The following is a 13,703-nucleotide window of genomic DNA, read 5'->3' as shown; positions in this document are numbered from 1 at the left end:
AAAGTGGGCAGAAATTTCACAAGAGACAATCACTAAGCTCATCAGTTCAATGCCAAAAAGAGTTTCTGAATTAAAAACTGCAAAAGAAATGTCAACTAAATACTAAAGTATGGAGTCCTACCTATCGATAACATTTCAATTGTTCGCTTTGCGTATTAAATAAAAGATTTTGAAAATTAAAGGTGTCTATTTACTTCCTGCATGTCTGTGTGTGTATGTGTGTGTATTTGTGTGTCTGTGTTTGTCGCCCCACCATCGCTTGACAACTGATGCTGGTGTATTTATGTCCCTGTAACTTAGCAGTTCGGCAAAAGAGACCGATAGAATAAGTACCAGGCTTACAAAGAATACGTCCTGGGCTCGAGTTGTTCAAATGACTGTTGAAAAAAGTAAAATAATAAAAGAATAAAGAATATATATGCTAGCAGAAAGACCGCCTTCCGGGCGGTTTTCTCTTAGCTTCTTGATGATATTTTCACATTTAATTTCCGATTCTAATAATTTTAATATTTTATGTCTAATTATTTCTTTGTATAATAGTGCTCACTTGCTTAGTAAATATTGCTTTCACTATTTTATCACAGTCATAGTCTGTCTTTTTAAAACAAACATCACGGTAGTCCAACAACAGAGGGAGAAGCAGTTTGTCAAGTTTTACTTTCCCTTCAAAGCAACATAGAGATTCCAATGCAGCAGTCCATCTGTAAGCTTTGCAGTATGTGTGTGTGTGAGAGAAAGGGAGTGGGGAGAGAAAACATTGCAAACAATGAATGAAATAAACATGAAATGAAAAAATCGTGTAAATAAAAGAGCATTGCTACTGATGTAAATATCCTGACTTTGTTGCCTCATAACATCCAGAAAAATGGATTCTTTTTTTTAAAATTTCTACCAATACCGCTTAGATATTAGAGTTTATAAGGATTTAGAGGAAAGAATTTTTCCGATGGGGTGGGAGAGGAATTTCGGAAAATTCACACAATCAAACGGCATAAATTTTTTTAAACCACAGCCTTCGAAATGATGGGGTTTCGGGGTGGGGTAATCCTCGTATGAAAAATGTTTTGAAAACTCTTATTTTACACCGCTCTGTCTCAGCATCACACTCCGGACCTTTTTTTTTTTTTTGCCCTTCAAAACCATGGGAAGAGCATTTTCGGTAAAAGTATTTTTTAAAATTGTTAATATTTTCAGAGGCAAAAGTGAGTGCTTTAAGGGCGATTTGACTGTTGTTTCTAGCACATCCAAAGACAACCCTCCTCGTTTCTTTATCACTCAGCATATATTGATGTTTTACAATATTTTCCCCCGTAAATACATTTATATACTATAAAAAAAAATTGAGAAATTATGAATTTTTTGCAACCCCACTCCCTGCCCCCGATTGTTTCTGTTTAGAAATTAAAATATTGCAGAGATTGAGAAGGCAATTGCTGGCATTTAAGAACCCATATTTAAGAACACATAGAAACCATTAGTTTCACGGCACTGCTTAAATACAGAGGTCCCGATGCATTTACGTAACGATATGAAGGATAGGGCTAGCTTTAGGGTTAGTTTTAAGGCTAGTTAGGGTCATGGCTAGGGTGTCATTACACGTCTACACAGCGAATATTTAAAATGTATTCAAGTGGCACCAGTTTCGCTTCAACATTAAAATTTCATTTGTATCAAAATTATTTTCGTCGCTTTGAAACCGCGACTTTTTCACTGACAAAACTTTCCAAAAGTGATGCAGCACAAAGTTTTGTCAGTGAACAATACACAAACACATACACACACATTCATTGCCTTTCATTTGTATGTGTATCTATGTGTGTATTACTGTGTGTGTGTGTAACTGTTGAAGTCACTCGTGCAACTTGTTTGTGTATATATTAGCTTAGTGGTACAGAGTATTTGGAAACTGTGAATAAGATGCAAGTCTCGAGTACTTTTCGGTAACTTTTTTTCTCCTCGTCTTCTAAAAGTAATTACCTAACTTTCTATCCCGCGTTCAAAATTTTACGGGTATTTTTTAAATTTTCAATCAATAAATAATGTTTTTACATTACGTACACAGTAATTGAATAAACTGTATGTTTTCCAAATAGCGAATTAAAACTTAAATGAGAAAGTGAGACTTTGGAAATGAAAATGGAATACTCTGCAGTGAATGCAATGAATACTTAAATTTGTGAAGAAGTGGACGCAGTGAATGCAATGAATATTTAAATTTGTGAAGAAGTGGACGCAGTGAATGCAATGAATATTTAAATTTGTGAAGAAGTGGACGCAGTGAATGCAATGAATATTTAAATTTGTGAAGAAGTGGACGCAGTGAATGCAATGAATATTTAAATTTGTGAAGAAGTGGACGCAGTGAATGCAATGAATATTTAAATTTGTGAAGAAGTGGACGCAGTGAATGCAATGAATATTTAAATTTGTGAAGAAGTGGACGCAGTGAATGCAATGAATATTTAAATTTGCGAGAAAATGGAGTTACAAAATTTCAGTAAACTTGAGAAATCGAAATTATAGGAAATTTCGTAGAACAGGAATTCATAAAAATATTTCGCGACGGTCAACCCTTTAATAATCACTTTCTTTGAGTACTTTTAGTAATTGTAACATATCTAATTAATAAGCAGCTTTCTCCATTATGGTATAGTTATACCACGGGCTTCTTTCAGTTTCCCTTAGCCAAATCAACTCGCAAGGCTTTGGTCAACTCGCGGCTACAGCAGAAAACACAGGCCCAAGGTGCCACGCAGTGAAACTGAACCCAGAACCATGTGGTTGGGAAGCAGACTTCTTACCACACAGCCACTTTAATTAGAAGGAAACAAAGAAACAGGGAAGAGAAAAATAATGTGAGATGAAACAGCAGAAGATGAAGTGGGGAGCAACTGGCCGCACGTCTCAGATGAATGGCGTATTTAGCAGCGCCCCGCGGTCATGATTTCAAAAGCGTTGCCGGAAAGAATGGCCAGCGACACCCGCTACAGCAGCCATTCCACTTGGTGTGGTTCATTTCCCAGACGGACCGTCGTTATCCCGATTTTGCGGAGGAACATTTTAGTGCGGGGCTCGAAGACACCCGAGGTCACAACGGCAACGAGTTCAAACTGATAGCGGCTGGTCAGATCTTTGTAGCTCTCTCTATTTCCTTCCTCTGTGTTTAGGGCAGTGATACCCGGGTTTGCAGCTGATACAGCAAGGTTGGAGCCGGAGAATGTGTCGCAGCATTAATATCCCTCTTCTTTCGTGTGGGAAGACGGTTAAGACCAACTGGCTGCGGCTGAGACGGAGAGCCACGCGCGTCGAGAAACCTCTTCTGATTGTCATTCAGAGCGGTGAGTCGAGGGAACCAGCCCGTGCTAAGGCTGCAGGATAATGGGTGCAGGCCGAATTTATTGACTATCGGGTATAGCGATTTCAGATTACCTCCCATTCAGATTACTCTCTACGATTTCAGATTACCCCCACCCCAAATCCTTCCTCAAATGTTCGTCACCGTAATAGCAAATAGGGAGATAAGGGGTGAACCCATTAAATGTGTGTTGATGTTTGTTATGTGTGCGTGTGTGCGTAATGTACCTTTGTAAATCAAAGAGAAAGTCGGAACTTTCATTTAGTTGGAGTTTTCGCTTAGTTACTAAAAGCAGAAGAAATTTGAAAGCAGCATATCCAGAATGGCTACTTTAAGAACAGAAGACAAAGCTAACAACATTGATTTGATACTTGATTAAGTTGTTAACAACAAATATGGACGTCCTATGTTCAAAAACGAAAAGGCTTTGTAAGCATTATGTTGCTCGGAGTGGTCGCCACAGAGCAGAGAGAGTAAGGAATTCTGAAAATGAATACCGAGAAGTCTTGTTCATTCGGAGTCCGGATGAACAGAAGAGTATTATTTCAAATATTCACATGGTTTGTGGAGATTGTGACCCTGCCCACTGCTCAGGAAGTCATCTTGGTGTCGATAGAACAAGGGTTGACATTTTTGAGATGTTTTATCGGAAAAATGTGGCCAAAGACACGAAAGAGTTCGTTTTCTCTTGTGATCGGTGTCATAAAGTGAACCCTGTTCACAAAATTAATGCTGGAGCGTTTCATCCTGTTCCGGTGCCAAACGAAGTGATGGCCCAAACTGGTGTCGATAGCATCAGTTTGCCGAAAACAGATTATGGTTATTGTTGTTGCAATGGGTTACTTTTCCAAATGGTTTGAGGCTCGACCTTAGAAAGATCACACAGCGGAAAAGTATGGGGAAGTTTCTCTTTGAGGATGTTATTTGTCGGCAAGACTGTATAAAACTTCAGATGAAAGACCAAAGATGAGAATTGGTAAACAGAGTGTCTGCAGAGCTACATAAACTGACAGGAACACAGCAGCACATAGCAAGTGCTTAACGCCCTCAAGCAAATAGCCTTGTGTAGCGACAGAATCTCACTATAAAAGTTGCTTTTATCAAATGCTTGAGGCAACTGGAGCGATAGAATATCACTATAAAAGTTGCTTTTATCAAATCCCTTGAGGCAGCTGGGTTGAATGCTTACCAGCAGTTTTGTTTGTGTATCGAACAGCCAAACTCATTTTACCCCGTTTGAAATTTTATACAACAGGCAAGCTACACTTCCATTTGAACTACAACACAACCCAACTGCTAAAGATCGGGACAGTTTTGTAAATACTCAATCTATATCCAGAAAAATTGATGTTATGACAGCTGTTCGGGACAGCTTTTTCGAGTTGCCTCCAATATTAGAATAGCTCAGTCCGTTCAAAAAGAACAATACTGTAGCAAAACAGGAGCAGAGGCATTTTCAGTATCGGAAATAAGGTTCCGCTCAAAAACATAATTCCAGGGGACAGAAAGGGAGGACACTTTACGGAACGTCGCACGGGTCACGCTGTTGGGATCTTTTCGGTTTGAACGCCAGTTTTTAACATAATTTCTAGGTAACTAAAACATTTTAAACTTCGTATACTGGTAGAATGTGTTTATAAAACATCTTTTTCTCTTGGCTTTATTGAGAAAATTCTACAGTTTGTAAGATATTTGTTGTTTTTTTCTTCAATTTCTGCAATTTCAACCAATCACTGACGTCTATTGAGGTAAAAAAAAAAACATTCTGTGCCGTATGAATATGTCCCTCGTTTAAGAAACATATTGGGTTTATTTACATTTGTGAAGAAAAAAAATACCCTTCCCCCCACCCCTAACTAACCCTAACCCTAAAACAGATTGAAATGCAATAGATCGATACTAGGGTCATAATTATGGGTGACAATTTCATATGACACCGTTAGAAAAACTGCCGTTCAAACCGTAAAGATCCGCTGTTGCAGAAGTTTGTGGCAAAAATACCTATCGGCTTTCAAATCACAATAAATTACTAGAAAAGAAAATAAATGCTACCAACCTCACTCGATGTATTGAGCAATCACCAGCAAGTAAAAATCTAAACGAAAATCAAGATATCCAAGTTCCACGCTAAAAAAAAAAAATGAACTGCAATGATGTTTTAATGTATATAAATACATTTCGTAACCAATTTAAAGTGTATAAATAAATTTAGGTTTGTATATAAAACACATATCGTTCTTCAAATTAATCTCTTATCGCTACATTCTATCAACGTAACTGATGCCCCAGTTACCTTGGAGACAGGCATTCTGCGGGATGGCAAGGCCTTCGGCGGTTCAATCAGCTGCCTCAGGTTCCAATTCCTGGGCAATATCGGGTTCAGCCAACCTATAAAGTACCTCACCGATGAAGGCAGCCGTTAGAAGAGACTAAGGAAAGATAGGTTGGCAGAGCTAGGTCCAGTGCGGAACGGAGATCAAAGTCACAGAATTTAACCGGTAGTTTAGCCTGTTGCCAGCCGGTGATGTCAAAACTGCCATTTCACATCAGTACAACCGCGCACTTGACAATACTTGACCCGGTGACAATAAAGAGAAACGCAATGAAAAAGGTGGGTAAAATAATAGCATTATCCGAGGAAAGAAGAGTTGTCTCCCATGGATCGATGTCAACTGTAACCGAATAGTGTTGCGTGCGTGTGTGCAAGTGTGAGAGAGAGAGAGAGAGAGAGAGAGAGAGAGAGAGAGGGAGAGAGAGAGAGAGAGAGAGATGAGAGGAGAGAGAGAGAGAGAGAGAGAGAGAGAGAGAGAGAAGAGAGAGAGGAGAGGAGAGAGAGAGAGGAGAGAGAGAGAGAGAGAAAGGAGAGAGAGAGAGAAGAGAGAGAGAGAGAGAGAAAGAGAGAGAGAGAGAGGGAGAGAGAGAGAAAGAGAGAGAGAGAGAGAGGGAAAGAGAGTGTGTGTGGTGTTTGTCTGTCGGTCGTCTGGATGTGTGTGGGGGTATGTCGGTCGTTTGTGTGAATGTCAGTCGTCTGTATGAGTGTGTGCGTATCGGTCATTCGTGTGTGTGTCTGTCTGTCGGTTGTCGGTAGAAGGTGGCGAGCTGGCAGAATCGTTAGCACGCCGGGCGAAATGCTTAGATGTATTTCGTCTGCTGGTATGTTCTGAGTTCAAATTCCGCCGAGGTCGACTTTGCCTTTCATCCTTTCGGGGTCGATAAATTAAGTACCAGTTGTGCACTGGGGTCGATGTATTCGACTTAATCCCTTTGTCTGTCCTAGTTTGTCCACTCTATGTTTAGCCCCTTGTGGGTAATTAAGAAATAGGTTGTCTGTGTGTTTGTGTCTTTCTGTCTGTCTGTCGGTCGTCTGTGTCTGTACTGTATTTGTCTTTGATTCCCGCTACCACTTAACGACCAGTGTTGGTTTGTTTACGTTCCCGTGGCCTAGCGGTTCGGCAAAAGAGATCCATAAGATCCTGTACGAGATTTGAGAAGATAAGTCCTGGAGTCAGTTTGTACGACTCTACGCGACTCTACAAGGCGCAGTCGAATATGACTGCAATAATAAGTACAAAACACCAAAACAAATCTTTTCTTTTCTACTCTAGACACAAGGTCTGAAATTTAGTGGGAGGGGGCCAGTCGATTACATCGACCTCAGTACGCAACTGATACTTAATTTATCGACCCCGAATGGATGAAAGACAAAGGCGACCTCAGTGGAATTTGAACTCAGAACGTAGCGGCCGACGAAATATCTATTGCTAAACACAGAGAGGACAAACAAGGACAGACAAACGGATTAAGTCGATTATATCGATCCCAGTGCATATCTGGTACTTATTTTATCGACCCCGAAAGGATGAAAGGCGAAGTCGACCTTGGCGGAATTTGAACTCAGAACGTAGCGGCAGACGAAATACCGCAAAGCATTTCGCCCGGCGTGCTAACCATTCTGTCATGTGTGTGTGTGTGTGTGTGTGTGTGGTGTGTGTGTGTGTGTGTGTGTGTGTGCGTGTGTGTGTGTATGTGTGTGTGTGTGTGTGTGTGCTTTTCCATTCTTTCCGAGCGTCGAACTATTACACCTGCTTGTTGTTCCCTCACCTGTCTTCGTCTTTTATTTTCTGTAAATTTGAAATAGATGAAATATATATATATTCCTGAATTGTTAACCCAACACTCATATCAAGTATCAATAACATAAATTTCCGATTTATTAAGATTATCTCCGCCTTTAGAATATTTATCATAATTAACAAATTTCAATTAAGAGCAGCTACACTTAAAAAGGGGAAACAATTACAAAAAAAAATCAAGAAAATCTTTTTAAATTGACATGTCATTATAGAAAAATAAAAATTTATTTTCTGGAAAAAAGAAGAAAGTTCTGGACATGTTTTGCTTAAGTTTCAGTCAAATGGGTTTGGGAGGGCAATTAAGGGAGGCAACTCCAGACTTGCTTATCGTTCTTTGTTAATTCTGAATCGATTTTGCGATGTTCTTGTGTGATATCACTTAACAGCAGCATCCGATGAAGGGTTTTTTTTTTTGCTTTGTTTATTAGACATGGTTGCGTAGTAAGATGTTTGCTCTTCTCAACCATATGCTTACGAGTTCAGTTCCACTGCATGGCACTGGTGCCTGGCCGACCAAAGCCTTGTGAGTGAATTTGGTGGACGGAAACTGAAAGGAGGCCCTTCGTGTGTGTGTGGGGGGGTACTTATTTGCTTATCCCCCAACTGCGGCTTGGCAACCGGCATTGGCTTGTTAACGTCCTAGTAACTTAGCGGTTCGATAAAAAAGATACCGATAGAATAAGTACTAGGCTTTAAACAATAAGTACTGTGGTCGATTTGGTCGACTGAGACAAGACCCTTCAAAGCGATGCCCCAACAAGGCCGCTGTTTAACGACTGAAACAAGTAAAATTTAAAAGTTTAAAAAGTACGGTGTCAAGGTGCATGGCCTAGTGGTTTGGGTGTTGCACTTAGGAAGTTGAGTTCCTGGTGTTTGTATATATGTGGTTGAGTTGGTGAGTTTGGTTGAGCTGTCGATGCATACAGCCAAGTGTGTGTAAAGAATCTCAGACGACGAATCTTTGGAATGTCTTACAGATCTTCATTGCGCCACTAATAGTTCGGATTTAGAAAATCCACGTCAGTTTCTTTTGCTACTTTCTTCGGAAAACTTATATGTGCATATATGTATGTATGTATGTATGTATGTATGTATGATGTATGTATGCATGTATGTATGTATGTATGCATGTACGCATGTATGTATGTATGTATGTATGTATGTATGTATGTATGTATGTATGCATGTACGCATGTATGCATGTATGTATGTATGTAATGTATGTATGTATGTATGTATGCATGTACGCATGTATGCATGTATGCATGTATGTATGTATGTATGTATGTATGTATGTATGTATGTATGTATGTATGTACGCATGTATGCATGTATGTATGTATGTATGTATGATGTATGTATGTATGTATGTATGTATGCATGTATGCATTATGCATGTATGTATGTATTATGTATGTATGTATGTATGTATGTATGATGTATGTATGCATGTACCATGTATGCATGTATGTATGTATGTATGCACGTATATATGCATATATATATGTATGTGTGCATGTATGTATGCATGTACGCATGTATGCATGTATGTATGTATGTATGTCTGTATGTATGTATGGTATGTATGTATGCATGTACGCATGTATGCATGTATGTATGTATGTATGTATGTATGTATGTATGTATGTATGTATGTATGCATGTATGTATGTATTATGTATGTATGTATGTATGTATGTATGCATTACGCATGTATGCATGTATGTATGTATGTATGCATGTACGCATGTATGTATGTATGTATGTGTATGTATGTATATGTATGTATGTATGTATGCATGTACGCATGTATGCATGTATGTATGTATGTATGCATGTACGCATGTATGTATGTATGTATGTATGTATGTATGTATGTACGCATGTATGCATGTATGTATGTATGTATGTATGTATGTATGTATGTATGTATGCATGTACGCATGTATGCATGTATGTATGTATGTATGTATGTATGTATGTATGTATGTATGCATGTACGCATGTATGCATGTATGTATGTATGTATGTATGTATGTATGTATGTATGTATGCATGTATGTATGTATGTATGTATGTATGTATGTATGTATGTATGTATGTATGTATGTATGCATGTACGCATGTATGCATGTATGTATGTATGTATGTATGTATGTATGTATGCATGTATGTATGTATGTATGTATGTATGTATGTATGTATGCATGTACGCATGTATGCATGTATGTATGTATGTATGCATGTACGCATGTATGTATGTATGTATGCATGTATGTATGTATGTATGCATGTACGCATGTATGTATGTATGTATGTGTGTGTGTATGTATGTAGTATGTATGTATGTATGTATGTTGTATGTATGTATGTATGTATGTATGTACGCATGTATGCATGTATGTATGTATGTATGTATGTATGTATGTATGTATGTATGTATGTATGCATGTACGCATGTATGCATGTATGTATGTATGTATGTATGCATGTATGTATGTATGTATGTATGCATGTATGTGTGTGTGTGTATGTATGTATGTATGTATGTGTGTGTGTATGTATGTATGAATGTATGTATGTATGTATGTATGTATGTATGTATGTATGTATGCATGTACGCATGTATGCATGTATGTATGTATGTATGTATGTATGTATGTATGCACGTATGCATGTTTTATTATGTATGCATGTATGCATTATGCATGTATGTCTGTATGAATGCATGTATGAATACATGTATGTATGTGTATTTATGCATGCATGTATTTTTGTACGTATGCATGCATGCGTGTATTATGTATGCATGTATGTATGCACGTATATATGCATATATATATGTATGTGTGCATGTATGTATGCATCTATGCATGTATGTATGTATGTATGTCCTGTCAGGTTATTCTAACTGCCACTGGTAACATGAAACCCAGTACTGCCTGTCGTGTGGTAGGTCAGGCTGTCGGCGTATAAACTGTCAACCCAACCCAACCAAGAGGTGGAGTTTACGTCAGACACTCTGCAGGATGAAAAGCAAAACCTGTCATAGGACGGATGAACTCAGTGGAATCAACGGTCATCCAACAGCTGGAAGTGAGAGCCCTGTAGTCTTTTGTTTAGACATCTCTCAAGAAGAAAAGAATTCCGAAATGACACCCGTCTCATTGCGAAGCCGGAGATATTACGCTTGTTTGTTCCTGAACGACTTGGCTTCGTTGGTAAGAGATTTAGTGGTGCGATACAAATTGTTTTTGACTTAAAATTTCAGCACGGGCATTGCTGGCCGTCAACTGTCATTAATATCTAGGATAAGATAACAGTCTGTAACACGATTCTTGTCCTTGGGTAGCAACTGCTATTTCCTTTTTGCCGACCCCTAGGAAGTATGAAAAATATTTCCTTCAAACTGCTGTTGTTACATTTATTCAAACCCACAAAGAAACCCTCTCGACGCATTGTTATGATGCTCCCCCACTGTTCCTGCTCATGGTCAGAGATGCACATGTCAATGACTAAAGGAAATGCTCAAGTGTTTAAGGTCAAGCAAATGACAAGCAAACTTGTGGTATTGAGGTAGAATATTTGCTATAAAAATATTTTTTGCTTCGGCACCTCAGCGCTGGATCTGTTTGAAATGTAATGGAAAATAGGTCAGAAAAGCAAAGTTTGAAGGGAATAGAAGTCATTTCCTTTGATTTCTAGATTGAAGCAAATAGGAAACAACACTTACTGACCAAAGATATTTAAAAATTATAATTTTGTTACACGGTGTAATTTGTCAGTGGTGGTCATATTTGTTTACGAGTTGACAGCCATAATATATTAGCATAAGGCGGATTTGTGGATTTCTACTCTATCACTAAGCCCTAATCCATACTTCAAAGACTAATTTTGAAAAGGATTTAGTTCATAAAGATCTTTTAAAACCCCTTAATGGATAAAGAATCTTAAGAAACCCTTATGAAATTGAAAAACACCCAGGATCATCTAATGGCTTCTCATCTTTGTAAAGAGGTTCGTTACTCGAAATATCTTATCGTTGCATCACGTGAAGATATGGAGAAAGGCGTCAATAGCTCACTACTCCTTTCTCTCTCGCCTCCCTCTCTCCTCCTCTCTTTTCTCTTCCCCTCTCTCTATTGTGGTGCATATATATATATATATATATATATATATATATATATATATATATATATGTATGTTATGCATATATTTATATATACACGACGATAAATACTACACATATATATACATACATACATACATATATATATATATTAGTATGTATTATGTGTGTATATTTCTCTCTCTCTCTCTCTCTCTCTCTCTCTCTCCTCGGCATAACCTTATGTTCTGACCCGATCTGTGACCTCTGGGATTCATAAATGAGTATTACTTAATTACCATCTTTAATGACAAGTCACTGTTCAAAGCTTTCCATGTCAGCGTTGTGTCTGTGTGTCAAAGCTGTCGATATTACAGCGAACACTTATTACTAGCCGACGATATCGGCACGTTTTGTTGTCTGTGGACGTGCGTTCGAGTGTTCGTGTGTTCGTGTGCAGTTGCAGCCAATGCACTGTCTGCGTGTGTGCATGGTGTAGCGATTGAAAATAACCTCCAGTATTTCTCGTCTATGCGCGCGCGCGTGTACTACGATACGGTTTTTTTTCTGAAATAATCCCCACCGTATTTTCTGGCATCTAAAGATGCGTTCTTTCGTTTTTAAACGTATCCAAATATTGTTCTGCGTCTAACGCGGCTGTATTACGGATTGGCAGAGCCAGATCAAGACCCCTTAGAGGCCCTAAGCACTTAGAAGATTTTGGTGCTCCCATATATATGTAATTCAAAATATTTATTTATTTATGCGCCCTTTGCAAGCCTAGCCAGGCTCATGGGCCCTGTTTCCCGGTTTCTGTGGCGTATGTGTTCCCCACCCAGCTGGACGGGACGCCAGTCCATCGCAGGATTACTCAAGAAACAGGAAGAGAGAGTGAGAGAAAGTTGGGGCGAAAGAGTCGCAACTACCCCCTGCCGGAGCCTCGTGGAGCTTTTAGGTGTTTTCGCTCAATAAACTACACAACGTCCGGTCTGGGAATCGAAACCGCGATCCTCCGACCGCGAGTCCGCTGCCCTAACCACTTGGCCATTGCGCCTCCACAATTCAAATTATAAACAATACTAAACCATTAAATAAATTCTATTTTCAAAATTAAACAAAACAAATGGTAAGATGGAAAATATTGTTTGTTTTTGTATACTTCTACTTTATTTATATTCGAAAAGTTTTGTCATATTTTCTTGAACTGCAAAGTCTTTGATCAGATCTTCACTATGACACCAAGAACGCTTCCAAATTATATTGTATTTCTTCCGATCATATGAACTATTTCGAATATTGTTTTAGCAACTGTAAAGTGATTTCTTTTTGTGCCGTAAACCAATTACCATTTCTGTGGTGCCCCCCTCCTTCCTTTGATACTTTAAGCACGTGTTTATTCTGTTTAATGACTAATCCATCCCCGCGGATAAGAGATAGGATGTCGTAGGCTAGGGAGACGAATGAGGATAAATCTGTCGGGTCCGATAATTGTTACTAATAATGACTTCAAACTTTGACACAAGGTCAGAAATTTCATGAGATTACATCAACCCCCAGTGCTCAGCTGGTACTTATTTTATCAATGAGATGCAAAGTGACCTCGGTAGAAATTGAAATCAGAACGTAAAGACAGGGAAAATGCCTAGCAGCATGGCGTGGTAACTGTTACTAATAATAATAATATATTACAAACAAGCCAAATTATCAGTCTGTGAGCACAAACATGCAGATCTTGTTTATAGTAGGTCGGCAGTAAGGTGGAGAGGTGAGAGAATTTCATCATACCTCTTTCCCCAGCACACCCGTCTCACACTTGCTACGTGTCTTACATGATTTACTGACTATGTTACCTTTTTAAAACAGTTTGCAATTGTCTAATTGAAAAATTCTCATAGATTAAAGGAATGTTAAACATTCACCCTCCAGTCAGTTATTTGCAATGAGTGGATAACAACAAAATCATAGCGGTGGCGCACCACGCTGGTGAACGATCGTATTTAGACAAAAAAAACATAGCCGGAAATACGAGTTTTAGAATCTGTATTGCACTTCTCTTAACTAAAATATAAACAACTGTAAAGTTGATATGAAAGAAGATAGAGTTGAA

Source organism: Octopus sinensis, linkage group LG14, assembly GCF_006345805.1.
Source record: "Octopus sinensis linkage group LG14, ASM634580v1, whole genome shotgun sequence".
Taxonomy (NCBI): Eukaryota; Metazoa; Mollusca; class Cephalopoda; order Octopoda; family Octopodidae; genus Octopus; species Octopus sinensis.
The sequence above is the reverse complement of the archived record's forward strand: the minus strand, read 5'-3'. Positions refer to the sequence as shown.